Source organism: Artibeus jamaicensis, unplaced genomic scaffold (genome assembly GCF_021234435.1).
Source record: "Artibeus jamaicensis isolate MK-2021 breed Jamaican fruit bat unplaced genomic scaffold, CSHL_Jam_final contig_76, whole genome shotgun sequence".
Classification (NCBI taxonomy): Eukaryota; Metazoa; Chordata; class Mammalia; order Chiroptera; family Phyllostomidae; genus Artibeus; species Artibeus jamaicensis.
This window is the reverse complement of record NW_026521954.1, coordinates 3,375,178-3,398,182: the sequence shown is the minus strand read 5'-3', so window position 1 is coordinate 3,398,182 and position 23,005 is coordinate 3,375,178. Positions and strand designations below refer to the sequence as shown.

Below are 23,005 nucleotides of genomic sequence, written 5' to 3'. Positions count from 1 at the left end.
CCCATATTAGCTCCTTCTCTGTCAAGTCTGGAGACTGCCTCATGCCTACCCAATTACTTATGAAGAAATTAGGTAAAACAAAAATGTATTTCTCAAGGACATCCCTCAGTGAATATAGGCTTGAGTTCTGTTTGAAGCCCATTTCTGTAGGAGGAATGAATGGTGGCATTTGGAAGCAATGGGCTGAGGGGTTTGGATTTCATTCCCAAACATACAGAGGAGTGTTTCCTCCCAAAGTGTGTTATAAAATCATATGTCCGGAGATACTCTCCATGAATAAAAGACTTTTAAGTTTCCAAAGTAAGTTTGGAAATATTTAATACTATATCCCTCTCTTAGAGTTCATAACACACATTGCCATATTAAAAGTTCTGAGAATTTATTCAAGGAAAAATAGAATGTAATAAAAAGTCCTCAACTTTAAAAGAAACGTAACTTATTTACCCTTTGTTTCCACATTTTCTCATATAATACTTATTAAAATTTGAGAAAATCTAATATCATGAGTGGGGAGTTGTGAAGTTTCTGAGAAACAGATTTGGTTGTTTTCTCGTGATGCTTTTACTCAGCCTAGAATGCCATTATTCTCCTAAACTTTTTTCTTGTTTTAGTTTGCTTGGTTTTGTTTTTTGTTTGCTTGTTTTGTAATTGGTTTTTTAATAGTAGACTTCTCCCCCCATTCTTGTTCCCCAAAGCTTTACAGAGGTATGATTGACAAGATAGTATATACTTAAAATGTACAATTCGATATACATTGTGAAATGATTATAGTGCACATACCCATTACCTCACAGTTACTTTGTCCCTTTGTGTGTGTGCATGTGTTAAGAATACTTAAGACCCATTCTCTTAGCAAATTTCAGTTCTTAAACATTGTCTCCTTTTACTATTCTATCCCTTCTTCCCTCCAGGGTATTTGTTCCCTAATTTTTTAAAAAAGAAAAATAGCACTTTATGCTTTCCTTTGATAAATAATTGCACAAAGAAAATTGCTTTTTCTTCATGATTGAATCCACTAATATCTTCAAGTAATAATAACTACCTACCATCTATTCAGCCTTACTTTTACATGTTTTCATTATTTTAATTAACCAGAAAGTGAATATATTGAATGTGTCTGAGAGATGAGAAAACTGAGTTTTTAGAGGGCTTAAAGTTATGTTGCCAAAGTCCACAGAAAGTGCAGCTCCTGTTGTGTTTGGTAAAGCATTCTTTTATAAAGATACGACCATTGATATTTATTTACTTTAGATAACAGCAACATTACCCACTATCCAGTTTCTACTAAATTTAAAATTGAAAATCACAGACGTTCCAGCATATTTTGGTCCTATTTTATTTTAGTGAAGTGTTTACATAAGAAGTGTCCAGACCTGTGGAGAATTTTTATGAGCTTATTTGAGCCAAACTGACAACATACGCTGGGGAGCAAGATCTCCAATACTCTGGAAAATTACAGTTCTGCAGCTTCTTTTATGCATCTGAAATTAAGGAGAAACAATGTCGCTCCAATAAATTCAATGAAGGGAAAAAAAACCAAAAAACAAAAAAAGAAAAAAGAACTTAAGGAAGGATTGTAAGGAAGATTACATGAAGGTGGGAGGAAGCAACATGGGGGTTGAATTACAGGAAAGTTAAGATTATATGCTCTCTCTCTTCCCAAAAGTGGCCAGAGGTGACTCCTGAAAATGGTTCACTATTCACTTGACCCAGAACACTTCACAAAATTATGCAAATCAAGAAGTTCAAATCTTCACGTTCACTTCAAGAACACTCATGAAACTGCCCAGGCCATCAGGGTATGCATATCAGAAAAGCCACCAAGTATCTGAGGATGTCACTTACAGAAGCAATGTGTGCCAGTCTGTTGTTACAATGTGGAGCTGGTAGGTGTACCCAGGCCAAACAGTGGGGCTGCACACAGGGTCAGTTGCCCAAAAAGAGTGCTGACTCCTTGCTGCACATGCTTAAAAGTGCAGAAAGTAATGCTGAACTTAAGGGTTTAGATGTTGATACTTTGGTCCTTGAACACATCCGGGTGAACAACGCTCCCAAGACATGGTGCAGAACTAACAGAGCTCATGGCGGACTAACCCGCACCGAGCTCTCCCTGCCTCACTGTGATGCTCCTTTATTGAAAAAGAGCAGATTGTTCCTAAACCAGAAGAGGAGGGTGCACAGAAAAAAAGATATCCCAGCAGAAAGTGAAGAAACAAAAACTTATGCGCTGGGAGTTAATTCAACATAAAATAATACTAATAAAAGTAAAAAAAAGATTATGTGCTTTCTTCTATGCCGATATGGTCAATTAATATTTGTCAAAGCAGGCAAGAACATACATACAATGGAGTAAAGACAGTCTATTCAATAAATGATGTTGTAAAAACTGAACAGATACATGTAAAAAAAAAGGAACTAGACCACCTTATTACACCACATACAAGAATATACTCAAAATAGACTTAAACATAGGACTCAAAACCATAAAGTTCCTGGAAAAAACATAGGCAGTAAATCTCAGACATTTCTCTTAGTGGTATTTTTTTTGATTTAACTCCTCAGGCAAATGAATACAAAAATAAATAAACATATGGTACCATATCAAATTACAAAGTTTTTGCCCAAAGGAAACCATCAACAAAATGAAAAGAAAATCAACTGAATAGGAGAACATATTCACAAATGATACATCTGATAAGGGGTTATATTCCAAAAATTATAAAGAACTCATACAACTCAACACCAAACAAACAAAGGGTTCAATTTACAAATGGGTAAAGGACCTGAATAGACACTTTTCCAAAGAAGTCATATAGATGGCCAATGGGCATATGAAAAGAGGCTCAATGTCACTAATCATCAGAGAAATGCAAATTAAAACCACAATGAGATATCACCTCACACCTGTCAGAATGGCCATCATAAACAAATCAACAAACAAGTGCTGGTGAGGATGTGGAGGAAAGGGAACTCTTGTCCATTGCTGATAGAAATGCAGATTGGTACAGCCACTGTGGAAAACAGTGTGGAGGTTCCTCAAAAAGTTAAAAATGTAACTGCCTTATGACCCGGTGATTCTACTTCTGGGCATATATCCTAAGAAACCCCAAACAGTAATTTAAAAGAATATATGCACCCTTATGTTTATTGCAGTATTATTTATAGTAGCCAAGCTATGGAAGCAACCCAAATGCCCATCAATAGATGAGTAGATAAAAATGTGGTGGTACATGTATATGATGGAATATTAGTTGGCCATTTGTAACAGCATGAATGGACCTAGAGGGTAATATGCTAAGTGAGGTAAATCATCCAGAGAAAAACAACTACTATATGATTTCACCTACAGGTGGAATCTAAAGAACTATGTAAGTGAATAAACAAAACAGAAAGAGACCCATAGATAGAACAGACTGGTTGTTGCTGGGGAAGGGTTTGGGTTAAAAAGGTGAAGATATTGAGAAGTACACATCGGTAGTTACAAAATAGTCATAGGGATGTGCTGCATAGGAAATATAGTCAATAATATTGTAGTAACTATGGATGATGCCAGGTGTACGCTGGAAATATCAGGAGGAGCACTTTGTAAAGTACATGACTGTCTGACCACTGTGAAGTACACCAGAAACTAATACTAAATAATACTGAATAATACAGAATATTTCAAACTGTAATTGAAAACAATCTTAAATGCTAAAAAAAAGATTTCTGCTCTCTTGAGGGTGGTAATGGTTTATTTCAAAGGTATGTTAATCTAGATGCACAGAAACAATAAATAAGCCTTGCTTACAGCAAAGATAAATCTTTTACTAAAAAGTTATATTCCTGGGGTGTGACTACCCACCATGACCTGCCCCGTTAGGAATTTATGATCAGATTACCCTGTGAGGTTATTTTCCACAGAACCCCTTTTTATCATCCACAAAAGTTTTTGCACAATGCTATTCTGGTTTAATTGGGAAAGTAAACAAGTATATATTGGCTATTACATAGAGGAGGAAAAAATTCTGAGACAGCTTTTCTTTCAATTTGCCATACGCTGTGTCATAGAGTAAGTAATGCTTACTCATTCTTTCACTCAGAAAATATTCACAGAGTGTTTATTTTCTACAAGGCTGAGTTTGGCGGTGAGGAATACAAAGCTAAATGGGAAACAGAACCTGTCTTCAAGGAACTGATGAGCTAATAAAAGAAATTATAAATGTGTAAATAAAATTAGTCTGAGTGCTCCAGTCAAAATAAAAGCATAGGTTATTTTTGGAATAAATCATGCTTATGTTCTAAACATAAACAAGCATGTTTAGAATTTAGCTATTAAATAGACCAAAGATGGCTACAGGCAAAGATAGAAGATTTATTTATAATGCATTGGCCATTTTATTTATACAAATCCAAGACACTTTCTAAAATGTAAACTTTATTATTACCTTAAAGGCCAGTCTTTCACCTAAGGAAATGCCAGGGTTCACCTTATTTAAAGTGCTGAGTAGTAGATATTTTGCCATTCTTCTGACTTATCTGACATTTTAGAAAATTAAATATTTAAACAAAATCAATCGTAACATAACCAATTGGAAGATTATAGAGAGCAAAGTGTGATCAGGAGTAGAGTAGCACTTTGGTAATTAAGTTCATAAAGGTATTCAATAATTCAAAGATTCTTAAATTTCTTCTTTGAAATCAAAAGTTACATTATCTTGAATGAGAATGAGCATAACAGTCCATTTACCCAGTGTTTCAACCTAATGCAGATTGGAGTCTCACCCTTTAAAAAATGTGTTGTACTTTTCCTATTGGATTAGAATTTAAACCAATAAGGGAAAGAGGAAATCTTTTAAAATATTCACGAAGTCAGGTTAGCATGATGAATGTTGAGTAAAAAGATTGCTTTGTTCTTAATTTAAGTTGGAGATTCAGAACTTTATTGTATTGATGTTTTTTCTTTTATTGATGTAGTGAGCACGACAAAAAAAATATTCAGCCTGGATGATGTCTTGGTGGCTTGAAATATATTTTCCAATGTAAAGAACACTTTATTTCTTATTGTTCAGACTTAAGGTGTGATGAATCCTCAACAATGTACAAAGGAAAATCAAGAATTTAAAGCCAGCTTTTATGGCCATTGTGGACATACTTCATATGAAAAAAGTTGAAATTAATTTGGTAGATTTGTTTGAAGTTTATAATTAAGAGGGTTTGTTAAAATAAACAAATGGAGAGTAACCCTGAAGATTCCCTGAGCAAACAGAACCAATTTAGTTACACAGATAAGGCTTTGTTTAGCTTTTTTCAAGACTGCCTTGATCTTGGTCACTTCTTGCTTAGGCTTCTGGAAATTCTAAACAAACTTGAACTGTTTCCCAAGGTTGTATGATGCAAACACTGAAAATTCTAATATTTTACCCAATCACTGTGAAAAAAAAAGTTACTGATTTCTCACTATATAAGCTGCTTTATATTCTATCTCTGAGCCTCATTCCAAGTTTTGGCTTGAGTGCTGCAGGTTTGCAAACTGTCTCTCTGGTGCACTCACAATAACTTTTTATTGATGACTACTTAATGATTCATTGGTTTTACTTTCTCTATTTCTGAACCTCTGACATTTATTTGTAAAGTAGCATATATCACTGCTATTAGTATCTATTAATGGCTGTTCAGAGGCAGAGTTAATATTCTCAGCTATTTGCACCTTGAAATTCTGGGTACTGTAAAATTTTTGCTGTTTTAAAATAAAAAAACACTAATAAAGGTGTTCACATTGTAATTTCTTAACACTGGGATTCAGGGAGATCTTTAAAAAAACAAATTAACACGAAAGAAAGAAAAACCCTTTCCTTTGAATTTTTCTGTGTGGGTGACTTCGTAAGAAAATTTACTATCTAGAGGTCTCTACTTAAATGTTCCTGGTTTCTAAAACAAACCAAGACAAAACAAAACAAACTAGACTGTTCCCACTGAGTATGAGATGTTCTAATTAGACCTAAATGAAGAAAAAAATCCATTTGCGATTTTCCCAAATTTCTACTCAGTTTAAAGCAATTACTATGACAACATCGACAGCTAGTTTGTTTGTTAGATTCAAAGGAGTACTCTGTCACCAGGCTATTCATTTCTCCATGAAAAATACTCTGAAAACGGAGTAAAAAGTGACTACAAAGGGAGGGAGGCGGGTGAAAAAACAAATAAGCAAAACCACTATCCACCACTAACACAAAGCAAGTATGAAATTTCGTGTACCTGAAAACACTGAATATTTGACGTCAGACCACAGCAGTAACAAGCCAAGAAAAAGCCGAGTTTAGGAAGGGAAAAAAAATGGAGGCTTAGGGACAAGCTGATAATACAGTGATCGCAAAACAGAAGAGAACACCTTTGCTTTTACTTGGCTCCGAAAACTGAAGCTCTATGTGGGGCAAAGGTCTGGGCCTGCGGTTCTACAAGCTTGTGTGCACACATTTTTGTGCTTCCACCAGTGCGGTTTAGACCGCACTTTGGAAGCGCGAGTTGGAACCTGACATCCTCCGACCCAGCGGAGGCCACGGTAGGTCCCTTTGTCTCCGGGCTCGAGGGTGGCCGCACTGTGTCCGTCGCCCTAGCGCGCAGAAGGATCCAGGGCCGTGCGCCCGGAAACCTCCGCCCACCCTCCCCCCAGCACGCGCAGAGGCGGGGTTTGCGCGTCCACCGCCGCCACCACCACCACCGTTGCTCTGTACGCCCGAGTCTACAGTCCAGTTAGGCAACGTGGAGGCTGGCTGGTTCGGCCTGCCCTCCCTCCGAACTTATAACCCAGGCCTGTGCGGGGCGGGCTCTCCCTGGCTCCCATTTTTCCCCTCCTCCACCAGCGAGTACGACCTTGTGTTTCTGTTTTGCTTTTGGGGCTTGGGAGAGGGTGCAAAGGGCTAGAAATTGGTGTGGTGCATCATGCTGTTTATTTCGACACGCACTTCGGGCTCCTTTTTGTCTTGTTCAGCAGTACAAAAACGGCTCCTGCCTTCCCCGAAAACCCATGTTGAAAAGAGCTTGCTCCTTCATGTGACCCACCCCACCTCAAGACCCCCGACAGCAGAAGGGGGAAACTAGTTAGGCTTTCGGGCAAGCTTTTTTGGGGGGGAAGGAGAGGACGCGTCCCACGTGGCAGGACCCGCCAGGCCCGGACTCAGCTCGCCAGAAGGAGCAAAGGAGGCGGGGGCGCCCGCGGGCCCGGGTCGTGGAGGCCTGCGGGGCGGGTGGGGCGGGGGGGGGCAGTCCCATGGGCCTCGGCGGAACCTGGGACGAACCAGAGGTCACAGCGGATGCGGGCGGCTGTGAGGGAGGGGGAGAGTGGCGATCCACCTGGGCTACGTGGCAGCCATTCCCTGGTCCCCGAGACCCCTCCCCATTCAGCCGCCCACCCGCCCTCACTGGGCTGGCTGCTGGGAAGCTGCTCTTCCGCGGTCCGACAGCGAGCGGCAGTATCTCTCCGCCGGGCGTTTGTCGCGCGTCTCCCCCGCGACCGCCGCTGCTCACCAGCCCAGCGCCGTGACTGAGAGCGCATTGGCGACGGCGGGAAAGGGCTGCGGACCCGCGTTGCGCACTCGACGACGCGGCCTCAGCGCCCGCGCCCTCTGCCAGCTGCTGGAGCAGGTAAAGGCGGCGGGTGGGAGGTGGAGCGGTGGGTCTCGGGTGAGGGTGCCAGAGGTTACTGGGCGGCAAGCGGCAGCAGAGGTCCGGAGGCAGGGCTGGGCGGCACTGCGACCAAAACCCAAAGTTCCAAACACGGAGTCCGGTACCGGCCCCTTCCAGCCCGGCCAGCGGGCCCGGGCTCCGGGACGGAAGGGAAGTGAGGCGTCGGCAAGAGGCGGGCCCTGGCGTGCAGCCCATTCCCGGGCGAAGGTGGGGGCCATGGCTATTTCCTGGCCTCCCAGTTCCTGGAAGGTTTCCAGGCCCCAGACACACCCCTCCCCCCACCAGGGGCTTTTTCGCTTCCCGCCAAGGCTGGCCCTCGTGTCCTTCCGAGCGCCTTTGGCGTTTTCCAGGAAGCACATTCCTGGAACTTTGGCCCATCTTTCCAAGCACGTAGCCCCGTAGCAAAGCTGTTTATTTACTCACTTCGTTACACGTTTTGATTTTGAATACTACAGGGAGACCTTCCCCGTCCCTGGCTTCTGTGCCTCCTTGACCCTGGTCCCCACCTGCCTCCCTCGCCGTGGTCTTGATCCTCCCTGGGACCTTCCTTGAACCCGACCGCCATCTGGACTCTCTTTGAGATGTCCATTTGAATATCAGTTTTTCATAAAGTCAGTCATCTGACCGGGAGCAGTTCATTCCTTATTCTCTTTTGGTTAACGCACTTTTTTCCCCCACAGAGAGCTAGAGTAATAGAGCGTGTTGATGCCAGATCATGCTCAGTGTTGTTTTTAAAGAATCTTTCGGCAGTAGTCTTTAAAACTAGGATCTGTTCTTTGTGGCATGGACAGGTTTGTACACATTTCGCCATGCAGTGGTTGTAATGTCTCCATAGCACAGTTCTGACTTGAAGGCAGGATTGGCTGGTTTTTCTACTAGACATCTTTAAGCCAATCAAACAGCGCTTTTTGCCCGGAGACTGGTTAACTCAGAAAAGGTGGGGATTGGTAGAGCTCAGAGAAGGGAATCCTGAAGATCAACCTGGCCTCTCACAAAGCCACGATTGATGTTCAGCTGCCTCTCTTCTCCCACTATTTAAAATGTTATCTTTTTACCCCAACATCAGCTTTTTTATTCCATTTCATTCATTGCTTTTTTTTTCACTTAAACAACCACTTCTCTTTGTAACTCGTTTTAACTCTCACCCTTCAGTTTTCAATTAAAGAAGCTGTACATGCATGAAATGTAAACATGTTTTGATAATCAGTGTGGTTCAATTTTCTTACGTTGTCCATTTTTAAATATCAGAAATGAATAATTTTTAGTTCTTATGCTAGAGCCTTTATTATTTAAGTGATTGTGCTAGAATGGGGGGCTGCAGTGATGGAGATGGTGGAAAGTAGTGGCTAATTTTTTCTACAAGGTGGCTACAGTTTAGTTCATGAAAAATTATTAGCATACAAAAACCCAATGCCAGTACAAATCACTGCGCGGTACTTACGGATGTCAGTTTGTGTACCTGTTGGCTTTAGTTGCTTTGAGGGGAAGAGTAAGGAGGACAGGACTATTGGACTTCATAGAAAAAGTGGATTTAAGTTATAGTAAAGGAATGCTTTTTTATTAAAGTAGGCATAGTATCTAATAACAATAGAGGCTAAATAAATATTTACAGTTCAGGTGCATTTTTAGTGGTGAGGATTTTTCTTTGAAAAATTTCATGATTCTTTATGGTTATGCATGTCTCTTATTAAAAAAACAGTAACCACACGAGTTAGATAATAGCTACATCATGTTTGTTTTTCTTCCTTTCACTCTTTTATATGCAAATTCACATTGTAAGTCTTAGAGAGGAGTCTCAGTTTGTGAGGTCAAGTATTGAATCATACATTGTTGTTAAATGCCTTTATAGATACTTTATATTAGGAATTAAAGAAGAGATGGAATTTAAAAAATATATTTTATGTCAGGCAGTGAATAAGCCAGGCATCATTACATCCTCACCACCCTCATCCCCACAATAATAAAAATGGCTACCATTTATGTATATGTATAGTAGCCCCTCCCCCTTATTTGAAGTTTTGCTTTCCTCATTTTCAGTTACCCATGTCAACTCCTATAATATTCAAAAATATTAACTGGAAAATTCCAGAAATAATTTGTAAGTTTTAAATTGTGTGCTGTTCTGAGTACCTCACTTCATGTCATTACATAGGCCTTGTATTATCTCACATCTCAGGAAGAAGGATGGATATAGTACAATGAGATGTTTTCAGAGACTATACCTGTAACTTTTATTACACTATATTGTTATAATTATCCTATGTTCTTAGTTATTGTTAATCTTCTACTGTGCCTGATTTATAAATTAAACTTTTTAGGCGTGTATGTATAGGAAAAAACAGTATATAGAGGGTTCAGTACTGTTTACAGTTTCAGGAATTCACTGGGGTCTTTCAGTGCATCCTGCTTGGTAAGAGGAGACTGCTGTATTGATTGATCACTTGAACATTTCCCCTTTTACTTTATAATGAGTAATTCAATTTGCTTATACAAAACCATATATAGGTTTTAACATTACTCTGAATTTTGGCTTATTGAATTTACTTTTAAGTGCCTTTCTATCCACTGTACTAAAGTCTTTAAAATATGGCAAGATGGAAGGTTGGCAGGCTGTTGGAACAGTCTCATAATTGCCCTCCAGAAACGTTATATTAGGATGTCTAGATTGAAGTTAATCAATTTGTGCTGTCCAAACTCACATAATTTCAAAAATTAAAAGAGCATTTCATTAATTTCCATGGGGAAATAAACCAGCTAAGCCAGCTAGGTTTTTATGAGTATTAGTCAGTGGAATTACTGAATCAAGGAACCCCACATGTTGCACTTGCCCAGGCAGTGGCTCTGGGTGTACTGATTTCTCTAAATGTTCCTGACCCGTGGTGGACAGTGTAGTTTTCTAAACGTGGGTTGTCTGTTCATATCCTTTGATCGTCTGTTGGGTCTGTTTTTTAAAGCTTTGAACAAGACTTAAACATATGGTTACGGATTTTTTTTTTTGGTAAGTATTTTTCTCCAGTTTGCTGTTTTATTTTTTTGCTTATTGTCAGAAGTTTAAAAAGTTCATTGATTATTATTCTTTTCCTTTGTCAATCCTTCACACTCCCAAATGAAGAAATTTTCATTGTTCCACAGATGTGATAATCAGTTTTTTCTAACATTTAAAAAATTTAACCAGAATTAATTTTAGTATGAAGTGTGACACCACTTTAACCTGTTTTACGGATTACTGTGAAATCATTTTAATGCCATTAAAAATTCCTCTTACCTTCTTGTTTTAGAAAGCCTATCTTATTACACATAAATTATAAGATGTATTGTTGTTAGGGCTACCTCTGGACTCCTATAATAGCTCTTTGATCTTTTATTGGATTTTGTAGCTGTACCACTTAATTTTACTATGTTTCATAATATGCTGTAGTATTTAGTAGGATGAATTTCCTCCCTGTGTCTTTGTTAAAAAAACATTTTATACAGTTTCTCTACTCATTTAATTTAAGAATTAGTTTGGGAGACTGACATAAATAATGCTTAATATTTCTATTCTGAAGCAGGACATGTTTTTTTTTTCTCCTAATTCTTTTTTTATTTTATTTTATTTTGTTTTTAATATATTTTATTAATTATGCCATTACAGTTCTATTTCCCCCCTTCATTCTCTTCCACCCTGCACACCCCTCCCCCGCTATCCCCCCCTTTAGTTTATGACCACGTGTCTCAAGTTCTTTAGATTCTATATTTCCCATACTATTCTTGCCCTCCCCCTATCTATTTTCTACCTACCATCTATGCTACTTATTTTCTGTACCTTCTCCCCCCTTCTCCTTCTTCCATTCCCCTGTTGCTAACCCTCCATGTGATCTTCATTTCTATGGTTCTGCTCCTGATCCAGCTGTTCTCTTAGTTTGCTTTTGTTTTAGATGTAGTTCTTAATAACTGTGAGTTTGCTGTCCTTTCACTGTTCATCTTTTTTATCTTCTTTTTTTTAGGTAAGTCCCTTTAACATTTCATATAATAAGGGCTTGGTGATGATGAACTTCTTGAATTTGATCTTATCTGAGAAGCACTTTATCTGCCCTTCCATTCTAAATGAAAGCTTTGCTGGATAGATCAGTCTTGGATGTAGGTCTTTGGATTTCATGACTTGGAATACTCTTTCCAGCCCCTTCTTGCCTGTAAGGTCTCTTTTGAGAAATCAGCTGACAGTCTGATGGGAACTCCTTTGTAGGTGACTGTCCCCTTATCTCTTGCTGCTTCTAGGACTCTCTCCTTCATTTTAATCTTGGCTAATGTAATGATGATGTGCCTTGGTGTGTTCCTCCTTGAGTGCACTTTCTTTGGGACTCTGAGCTTCCTGGATTTCCTGGAAGTCTATTTCCTTTGTCAGATTGGGGAAGTTCTCCTTTATTATTTGTTCAAATAAAGTTTCCACTAGTGGCTGTTCCTCTTCCCCTTCTGGTACCCCTATAATTCGGATGTTGGAACATTTAAAGATGTCCTGGAGGTTCCTAAGCCTCTCCTCATTTTTTTGAATTCTTGTTTCTTCATATTTTTGTTTGGTCATTTTTTCCTCCCTTCTGGTCAACGCCTTTGATTTGAGTCCCATTTTCCTTTCCATTACTATTGGATTCCTGTATATTTCCATTCATTTCAATTAGTTTAGCCTTCATATGTTCCTATTTCTTCCTCGCTTAGATTTATCGTCTCAGGGGCTCTGAGTTGTTCTTGAGCCACATTTTGATCCGTTCGTGCCTGTTACGTATGAGGAGTGGAGCCTTAGTTGTTCATCAGGGCAGGGCTACCTAGGTCGCTGGTTTGTGATGCCTTATGTCGGGATGTGGTCAGAGAGGGGCCACTCAGGTCCCTGGTTTGTGACTCTGTGTGTGGGGGCGGGGGTCAGAGAGGGACAATGGCGGTTCCCTCTGCTGCTTCCTGCCACTGGGGCCTGCGAGGTCTGTCGCACTGCTAGCTCCTTCACTGGTTTATTTGCATGCCAATGTGTGACCGCGATCAGCCCTCAGTGGGTCCACCACCTTGTGCCCTCAGTGGGTCTGCCCGCTACTCCACACCTGGGTAGAGTGCTTGGTCCGGTGGATCTTTCCTGCCAGACCCCACTCTGCTGCTGGCTCTGCCCCTCTTACCGGTTTGGCTGAAGGTTTCTTGTTGTCAGACTTCCATATAGTTCAATTTTCTGTAGTTTGGCTGCGTTTTTGTTGCTGAAACTTTGTTTTTAAACTTGATTGTGGGAGAAGATGCAGTGCTTCCACCTACGCCTCCATCTTGGCAGAAGTCCAGGACATGGGTTTTTAAAAAAAAAGTCCTTTCTGCCTTTGAATTTATTGTTTCTTCTGTTTGGAGTATCTACTATTCTCCCTGCCTTCCTTCCCCTAAACTCTTTGCTAACCTACTTCAAGATTTGAGTGGTATTTATTAGTCTTCTTTTCTTTCCCCAGTAAAGATAGTCACTCACCTCTGAACCTTTCGTGTATTTCCATTACTTGTGATTGTGGGGAGAGGGAAGACTCCCTTCCCTCCTGGGTCTTTTGGCTGATTGAAGAATCAAATTGGCGTGAGACAGATCGACAAGAGAAAATGAAGTTTCATGTGCATTGGCAACCCACATGTATGAGAGATTCAGAGACAAAAGGGGAAAATAAGGTATATGTGACTTTTTGAGCTAAGGATGAGGTAAGGTACCTTGGAGTTGCTTGCTTCAGAGTGTCATTTGCTGGGTGACAAGAAGGACAAATGTTTGCTATTTATTAGTTTGCCTTGACATACAGATACGTCATAAGAAGTTATATCTGATAAAAATGTCTTATCATGGGCAAGGCCCCTAATTCAGATTCTTTTAGGTAGTTAAGGGAGGGAGGCAGAAGCTTCTCTGGAAGGTTCAGGGTCTTAGTTGCCTTTATATTTATTTATTTATTTATTTAATATAATCTTTACTATGTTTGTTTTCCATTATGATTTAATCCTCTTACACCCCCGGGTCTCAGTGACCTTTAGCTCAAAATAACCTGCATACCACAGAAATACATCTTGGAGTGACTTGTTCTGAACCATCACACTGCATCTTGAACTACCTCCTTCCTCTAGTTACTATGAGCTTCACTGAATCTTACTTTTTTCCTTTGCCTAACACTCATCCCAACACTGAAGGATGTAGGCATTAAATAAATATTGGCATAAATAAAGGAGGTATTTTACATTTAAGAATATTTCTGTCTCCTTATTGTTAATTCTCTAATCTCCAATCCAAAGTTCTTTTCATGATAACTGGACATATATCATCTATGCTTATGATATGTCCATTTGTCTGCTCCCACATACACTTCAGACTTGGCACATTTGAAACTGTGGTCAGCAACCTTTCCTTTCTTATCCTCAAACCAAAAATAGGACACAGACTGCCTGTTTTCCATCTTCTTTCTAGGGGAATATTAAGTGAGATACTGCATATATGCTAAGAATTTAGTAAAGAGTAGACACTGCTAATACTAACTTGGCAGAAACACGGGCTAGTCTCCGTGTTGTCTTTTTCCTTTTATATTGTTTGATCACTGAACCCTGTTGGATTCTTTTTCCTTATTATCTCTTTATTCTCTAGGCTACCATCCTACTTCATTGTTAGCATCATATCTCACCTGGATTGCTCCAGTAGTGTTCTAAGTGGTTACTCTCTTCCAGTCTTGCTGTCCCATTCATTTTTCCCACTGTAGCCAGAGTAATTTATCTGACACACTCAAGCGTGTAACTCCCCTGCTAAAAACACACGTGTGTGTATGTGTGTGGTTTTTCATTGCCTTCAGGAAAAGCCTGAACTTCACTTGGTTTTTAGAATTTTTATGATCTGGCTTATTTAACTCTTCATCCTTTTTTACTTTCTACCTTTGCCCTGAATGTATTAGTCATATTCAGTTACTTGCATTTCTCCCTTAAGATGACAAATTAGTCAAACTAGGCCTGAGTACCAAAGCTTCCCTTTGTCTGGAATGCCTCCCCTGGTTTCTGCTTTCCTCCCTTTGGTTTTGTTAGCTGGTACTTGTCTTTTAGGCTGAGGTAATACCTCTGTGGGGAAGCTCCCTTTGACACCTCCAGGCTGTGTTAACACACGCCTTCAGGTCGTTTCCCTATCAGTCTCTTTTCTGTTATCATTTTGTAATTGCTTTCTGATTTGTCATCTTTGTACTTGTTAGGGTGAAAGAAAGGTAAATCGATTGTCTCGAAAAATGATGTAATTTATACAGAATATATTAAAAACAATTAAAAATAGTTTGGGAATTTAGCTAATAGGGAAAGGAAAGAGACATTATATTTGGTGGATGAAAGTTTTCAAAGTCAGGAAAGGCATACTGGGTCGGTCCTTTGATAGCTTCAATGAAATACATCTTTTGACATATTATTTCCATCTGTTTAGTTTTTCTATTTATTAGTTAGGACATGGATTGCAAGTAACAGAGATATACTTTGAGATAATCTGTGGAGGGAAAAGTTACTGGTTTAATAACCATACAGAGTGGGGCAAAAGTAGGTTTGCAGTTGTTTGTATGGAAAATAATACAATAAGTAAATAATACAAGAATAAACTTTCATGTACTCGCAACTGTAAACCTACTTTAGCCCTACCCTGTATAACAGAAACTGTATGGGTAGAGATTGCCTTAAGGTGTTAAGGGGGAAACTTGCCCATAATTAAATCCTTCCTGTGCTTACTTCCTGTACTTCCAGTATACATAGACTTCAGTGTTTGCATACTGGAGTCATTTCTCCTACTGCTCATACGCTTCTTTATGTGGTACGACCATGTTCCTTGGCAACACAGGTTTATCTGCTTACAGCCTCATGTCAGTGGTGCTAGATAGATTTGGTCACATGCCCATCCCTTGACCAATTCCTGCAACTGAGGGCACAAGGTACTATGCTTAGTTCAGCCTAGGTCATGTGATGTGCCCATTTATATGGCCAGGGGTCTGTTAGCAGAAAAATATACCTAGTGGGATAGAGGAGGAGAAGGAGGAGTTCTGAGGAGACACAAAGAATACCCATTATAATTCTTAATCAGCCTTCTGATTATAAATTTATTTTCCTAGGTACTTTATTTATGGGAAAGAGATCCTCTGTGTTGTTGACCTGAGTATTCCAGGTACTGAAATGGTAAGTCCAATATTTTAAAAAACTAAAATGGTTTAGTTTTGGTTTGTGCTGGCATATAACAAAATTTTGTTGAGCTGTTTGCTAAACATGACACATCTGCGAGCTGCTTATGCTTATAGGATGCTTATAGGCTAGTAGTCCAAATAAATGCAGAGTTGCTGAGATAGAGGCATATTTATGGTGCAGTGGGAGCTGCACCAGAAGCAACCTACTAATGGATAATGGAAAACTTTCTTGTAGGGAAGTTAGTTGAGTGAAAAAATAAGGGTTGAGTAGGTGGGAGTAGAGGGACTTTGGGCAGAACATATGTGAGGCACAGTGATGGTGAAATGCCCTCCTTTGTGTAGGGAAACATAATTAGATACCAGTGGAACAGAGAGTATCTGAGGGAAAGCAGAGGAAGAGGAGGCTAGGGTTAGTCTGGGGGCTAGATCATAGAAGTCCTTATGCTTTACCAGGGAATTGGAACTTGATCTTGAAAGCTGTAGAGAATCCTTTGGGGATTTAAAGCTGGACCTCTCAGGCTTTAAAAGTACCTTATGTATAGTATCCAAGTGGATAGGTTTGTCAGGCAGTTTGACTCTGTTGGGGTTCAGTAGAGAATTCTTGGCTGGAGTCACATTTAGAGGTCTTGAAGCCAAGGTTTTGAATGGACCTGGTACAAGCTGGTGGAGCAGAAGGTTAGGGTCAGAACCCAGGGGAACAGTGAAATCGAAAGAGTAGGCAGAAGGAAGGGAATCAGGAGGCTTCTCCGGAGACTGAGAGGGACAGCCAGAGAAACACCGGTAGGTGTAGGGGCGGATGGCAGTGGGAAGTTGAAACAACAAATGTAAACTGCTTTTATTTTAAGAAACAAACTGTATAGGAGATACCAGGAGTTTGTTTAATCTGAGTTAAAAATTCACCTGATCATTATTAATCGTGGGTATGTTGAGAAAACCAAGTTTCTGAACAGTTTTTCCAGTGTAGGAATTTGAGCTATTAGAATTACACGTTTTAAAGAGAGGGAGGAGAGGGTGGAGGCTTTTTGGTGGGTGGTGGTTGATAGGAAAGAAGTGATCAAGTAGGGGATATATGTGGTATGTGTAGTATCAGTCACATTGGGGATACAGAGTTCCTATATTTTGCACCTCGTTTCTTAAGCTATAAAAATACAGTAAATCTGTTGTATTTTACCAGGAGACCTGGAGTTGATGTCAGATTGTGTAGTTGTAACTAAATTTAGTTCATCTCTGAGGATTTCTTTTGTGATTTCTTTTACTGTCTTTTTCTGACTCAAACTTGGAGTGAATATTTTCTTTCCCTGCTAAACCACTTTCTCTTATTTTTGCTTTGTGGTTAAACCCTTTATCGTTTTTTTAAAGAAATGGTAGTAAACTATAACATAAATTTACCACCTTAACCATTTTAAGTGAACAATACATTAATGTTAACTGAATGTACATTGTGAATACAACAAATCTCTAGAACATTTCGTCTTGCAAAACTGAAACTCTGGACCCCTTGAATGATTGTCCTTTGCTCCCTACTCTAGTTCCTAGCAACCATCATCTACTTTCTGTCTCTGAGTTTGATTACTTTAACTCCTTGTGTAAGTGGAACCATATAGTATTTGTCTTTATGTGACTGGTTTACTTAGCATAATGTCCTCAAGGTTTATCCGTGTTGTAGCATATGATAGGATTTTCTTCTTTTTTTCAGGCTGCATGATACTTCATTGTGTGGGTGTGTGTATGTGTGTACACATACCACATTATCTTTTTTTAAAAGATTTTGTATATTTATTTATTGATTTATTTTTAGAGAATGGGGAATGGGGGTAGACCTCTCACATGCCCCCAGCTGGGGTCTTGGCCCACCCAGGCAAGTGCCTTGACCAGGAATCAAACCAGTGACCTTTTGGTTGGCAGGCTGGCACTCAACCCACTGAGCAACAGGAGCTAGTATATTTTCTTTCTTTTTCTGTTGAACATTATGTTGCCTGGACATTTAGGTTTCTTTCACATCTTAGTAATTGTGAATGATGTTGCAATGTACATGGATTTGCATATGTCTTGAAGTCCTGTTTTTAATTCTTTTGGATATATGCCCAAAAGTGACATTGCTGGATTGTATTCTATTTTTAATTTTTTGAGGAACCTCTATACTGTTGTGCATAGCGGTTGCATCATTTTTCATTCCTACCAGCAGTGCACAAGGGTTCCAGTTTCTCAGCATTCTCACCGACACTTGTCATTTTCCTCTTTTTTTTTTTTTTTTTTTTTTTTGGACAGTGGCCTTTTCTAATGGGGGTGAGGTGATATCTTATGGCTTTGATTTGCATTTCTATGATTAGTTAATTCAGTATCTTTTCATATGCTTATTAAGTTGTGTATCATCCTTGGAGAAAGGTATCTTCTGGTCCTTTGCACATTTTAAAAATTGAGTTATTTATTAATTTTTTAGTTGAGGGGTAGGAGTTGTTTATATGTTTTGGATGTTAACTGCTTATCAGATATGGTTTTCAGATAATTTTTTTTGTAGGTTGCCTTGTCATTCTGTTGATTGTTTGCTATGTAGAAATTATTTAGCTTGGTTTAGTGCTATTTGTTTTTTTATTGTTTTTTTTCATTACCATTTAGTACCCTTATCCCCCTTTTCCCACAATCACCACACTGTTGTCTATGTCCATTTTCCTTTTTCTTCACTTCCTCTGCCCCCTACCCTCCCCGTCCCCTTAGCTGTCCCTCTTGTTCTCTGAGTCTGTCTCTGTTTTGCTTGTTAGTTCAGTTTGTTCATTAAGAGTCCACATATAAGTGAAATCATGGTATTTGTTTTTCTCCAACTGGCTTATTTCACTTAGCATAATGTTCTCCAGGTCAATTCATACTGTTGCAAAGGGTAAAACTTTCTCTTTTTTATGCCAAGTAGTATTACACTGTATAAATGTCCCATAGTTGTTTTATCCACTCATCTACTGATGGACACTCAGGCTGCTTCTTCTGTATTTTGGCAATTGTAAAAATGGTGCAATGAACATAGGGCTGCTTATGTTCCTCGAAATAGTTTTTGTGTTCCTTTAGATATATTTTCAGAACTGGGATCGCTGCATCAAATGGCAGATCCTTTTTAAACTTTTTGAGGTATCTCCATACTGCTTTCCACAGTGGCTGCACCAGTCTGTATTCTCACCAATAGTGCAAAAAGGTTCCCCTTTCTCCACATCTTACCAGCACTTGTTTTTTGTTGATTTATTGTGATTCCCTTTTGGACCAGTGTGAGATAATACCTCACTGTGGTTTTAATTTGTTTGTCTGTGGTGATTACTGACTTTGGGCATCTTTTCATGTGTCTCTTGGTCATCCGGATGTCCTTTTTGGAGAAGTGTCTATTCAGATCCTTTGCCCATTTTTTAAATTGGGTTATTTGTTTTTTTTTGGTGTTGAGTTTTGTAAGTTCCTTTTAAATTTTAGATATTAACCCCTAATCAGATGTTTCATTGGTGAATATGTTCTCCTATTCAGTTGATTGTCTTTTTATTTTGTTGATGTTTCCCTTTTATTTTTGCCACCCACCCTGCCTTGAATTTAGTATCCCCCGCTGTATCTTTGGAAAGAAGTAATTGCCAAATCCAATATCATGAAACTTTTCCCCCTATGTTTTAGGAGTGTTGTAATTTCAGGTCTTAAACCCATTTTGAGCTAATTTTTCAATATATGATGTAAAGGGTTCAGCTTCAGTTTTTTAAAATTGTTTAGGGAGGGAAGGAGGGAGAAAGACAGACAGGCAGGCTGAGAGAGATACTTGTTGTATTCATTGGTTGATTCTTGTATGTGCCCTGACCCAGGATCTAACCGGCAACCTTGGTGTATCTGGATGCTCTAACCAACTGAGCTGTCTGGCTAGGGTGAAGCTTGATTCTTTTACATGTGGATATCTAGTTTTCCCAGCATCATTTGTTGAAAAGACTATCCTTTCTCCATTGTTTAGCTTTGGGATGCTTATGAAAGATTGTTTGACCATAGATGTGAGAGTTAATTTCTGGGCTGTATATTCTGTTCCATTGGTTTTATGTCTGTCTTTATGCCAGTGCCACATTGTTTTGATTACTGTAGCTTTGTAATATATGTTGAAATCAGGAAGTGTGAAGTCTCTAGCTTTGTTTTTCTTTCTTAAGTATGCTTTGCTGTTTGGAGTTCTTCTCTAAATTTTTACCCTTAAAAAACTTTCTTTTCATTTTTTTCCTTCTTAATTACAGCACTCATGATTGAATTTTTCTTTTCTTTTCAAACTCATGGACATGTAACCAGATAAACTTTCAAAATATGGCATGTGCCCTGCTTAATGAAAACTTGGCATATTTGAATTAGAAATTTCAAATTAAAGCCTAGTATTTGAATTAAAACTTTTTTTACTTTGTAGAATTAAACAAACCAGTTTACTTAAAGCAGGTTATATTTAAAAAACTTATATTAGCAAAATGCTTAGACATACAGAAAATTAGAATAGTATAATACATTGAACTCATGTATATTCACCTCTTAGATGCAAGAATTGTTAATAATTTTGCCACGTTTGCTGTATCTATGTGTAATTTACATGTATGTATAAATTTCCTGAACCATTTAAAAGTAAATTAATAGTGACAAATGAGATATTTTTGTTTTTATTCTACTTGAGTGTTATGTACTTGTATTATAAGTGAATATATTTTAGACTTTGATAAAGTTTATTTATCAGAATTTGAAATTTGCTCTTCTGAAAAAATTTTAAAAAGACATTATCTTTAGTACATATTTTCATGTGTAACCACAAAACAATTATTATTTCTGTTAAAATTAACAATAATTATCTAATAGATAATAATCATACCATAATCTCATGCATACTCTTGTTTCAAAAGTATCTTTTATTGTTGTTCTTAAAAATACCAAATTCCAGTGGATTGAGCCCCAGCCTGTGAACCAAAGGGTTGCCAGTTTAATTCTCAGTCAGGGCACATGCCTGGGTTGTGGGCCAGGTCCCCAGCGGGCTCCAATGTGTGGAGAGGCGACCATACATTGATGTTTCTCTCCTTTCCTTTCTTCCTCTGTTCCCCTCTCTGTAAATAAATAAATGAAATCTTTAAATAAACAAATAACAATACTAAATTCTGGGAATGCTGGCCAAGATGGTGGCGTAGGCAGAAACAGTTCACTTTTGCACACAACCCAAAGAAGGGTAACAACCAATTTAAAAAAAAAAAAGAACAACCAGAACTGCCAGAAAAATCAAACTGCATGGAAGTCCAACAACCAAGGAGTTAAAGAAACATTCACCCAGACTGGTAGGAAGGGCAGAGACCAGAGACAGGAAGCTGAGGTGCAGAGGACAGCAAGAAGGCAAGGCAACGGACTGCGCAGACAATCCTACATTTGCATACAGATAAACCGGGAGGAACAACTGAGGAATGAGACAACCCAGGGTTCAGCAAGGGAAACTAAAGACTCAAAGCCTCTGTCTGTAAAAAAATCTGTGGGGGTTGCAGCGGGGGGAACTCTCAGTCTCACACGAGAGTCCATTGGAAAGGTCCACAGGATCCTAAAACGTACACAAACTTACCCACCTGCGAATCAAAACCTGAAAGAGCACAATCCACTTAAAAGCAGCAAGAGAAAAGGAGACAGTTACCTACAAAGGACTTTTTATAAGAGTATCAGAAACCTTACAGCCAAGAAGGGACTGGAAAGAAGTATCCAAGTCATGAAAGGCAAGAACCTACATCCAAGATTACTCTATCCAGCAAAGCTTTCATTTAGAATGGAAGAGCAGATAAAGTGCTTCCCAGATAAGGTCAAGTTAAAGGAGTTCATCATCACCCAGCCCTTATTATATGAAATGTTAAAGGGACTTATCTAAGGAAAAGAAGATCAAAACTATGAACAGTAAAATGACGAGAAACTCACAATTATAAGCAACCGAACCTAAAAAACAAAACTAACTATGCAAACAACCAGAACAAGAGCAGAATCACAGAAATGGAGATCATGAGGAGGGGGTTGGGGTAGAATGGGGTAAAAGGTACAGGGAAGAAGAATCATAAATGGTAGGTACAATATAGACTCGGGGAGATTAAGAATAGTACAGGAAATGGAGAAGCCAAAGGACTTACATGTACAACCCATGGACATGAACTAAGGGGGGAGAGGAATGCTGGAGGGTGGGGTGTTGCAGGGAAAAGGGGGGGTAAAGGGGAGAAAAAAAACTGGGACAACTGTAATAGCATAATCAATAAAATATACTTAAAAATACCAAATTCCACTGAAGAGTGCCCATTGCATTTGGTTGTTAGCGCTCATCTTTTTAAATATAGAGATGTGTGTCTTATATTCTCCCTGCCCTCCCCCATGATGTAGCTCTGTTGAGAATTTTTTGTTAGTCCTGTTGACAATGTTTGGTATTTGGTATTGCTGATCATTTCTTCATGGTGTAGTGCAACTTCTTTTGCTATCCCTTATATTGCATGTAAACGAGGAATTAGAGCTGAAAGTGTTTCAGATTCAAGTTAAACATTTTGGGAAGAGCACTTCATTTATAAATGCTGTGTATTCATGTTTCACATTAAGAGGCATGTAATGTTTAGTTGCCAACACCATTTTGACAGTGTTTGATTACCAGGCTAAGGCGGTGACAACCAGATCATTTGATAATAAATTTATATGTGGCATGGTACTTTGGCAACAGGTTAAGCTCTTAGCCACCTTTCATTTATTGACTGACTCTTGACTTTTTTCTTTCTTACCTAATAACTTTAGACTTACTTCATTGATAACTGTTGATTTTTGTTTAGCTCTTTAGTTATGTTATAAAGTGGTAGTTTGGGATTCTATTGTTTCTTTTACATTCCTTTTACATAGTCTGCTTCTATGAGAGGTTTCCCTCATTAACTAGGGCTGTTTTGCTTACCTCGAAATAATGTTTTACTTAAAAGGCAGAATTAATGTTTAGTTTCCCCCCTTTGTATTGTGTAATCATTTCCAGAGTGCAGTAGGCACTTCCAGTGATGACACATGAGGTTGGCCTTATTTCTTTTTCTTTATTTTTTTGCTTTCTCTTTGGAATATCATATATATTTATATAATAAATATTGTATGTTTTTGGACTTTGATTTCATTTAAGATAGTTTGATATAAATTGCCTTTATTGTATATATTATACATAATTTATA

The 23,005-nt window shown here is 38.8% G+C and overlaps 1 protein-coding gene and 1 pseudogene across 5 annotated transcripts in view; both read left to right on the top strand.

Moving 5' to 3' along the window:
- The first annotated feature begins 1,688 nt into the window (after positions 1-1,688).
- LOC119043867 (60S ribosomal protein L17-like) lies at positions 1,689-2,248 on the top strand (annotated as a pseudogene).
- Positions 2,249-7,536: 5,288 nt separating this feature from the next.
- N4BP2 (NEDD4 binding protein 2) overlaps positions 7,537-23,005 on the top strand; it is a 97,191-nt gene continuing 81,722 nt past the window's right edge. For all 5 annotated transcript variants that reach the window (XM_053672355.1, XM_037138041.2, XM_053672352.1 and 2 more), the window contains exons 1-2: positions 7,537-7,623; positions 15,756-15,819. The gene's annotated coding sequence lies outside the window, so the exon portion shown is untranslated. The remainder of the gene's footprint in view (positions 7,624-15,755; positions 15,820-23,005) is intronic.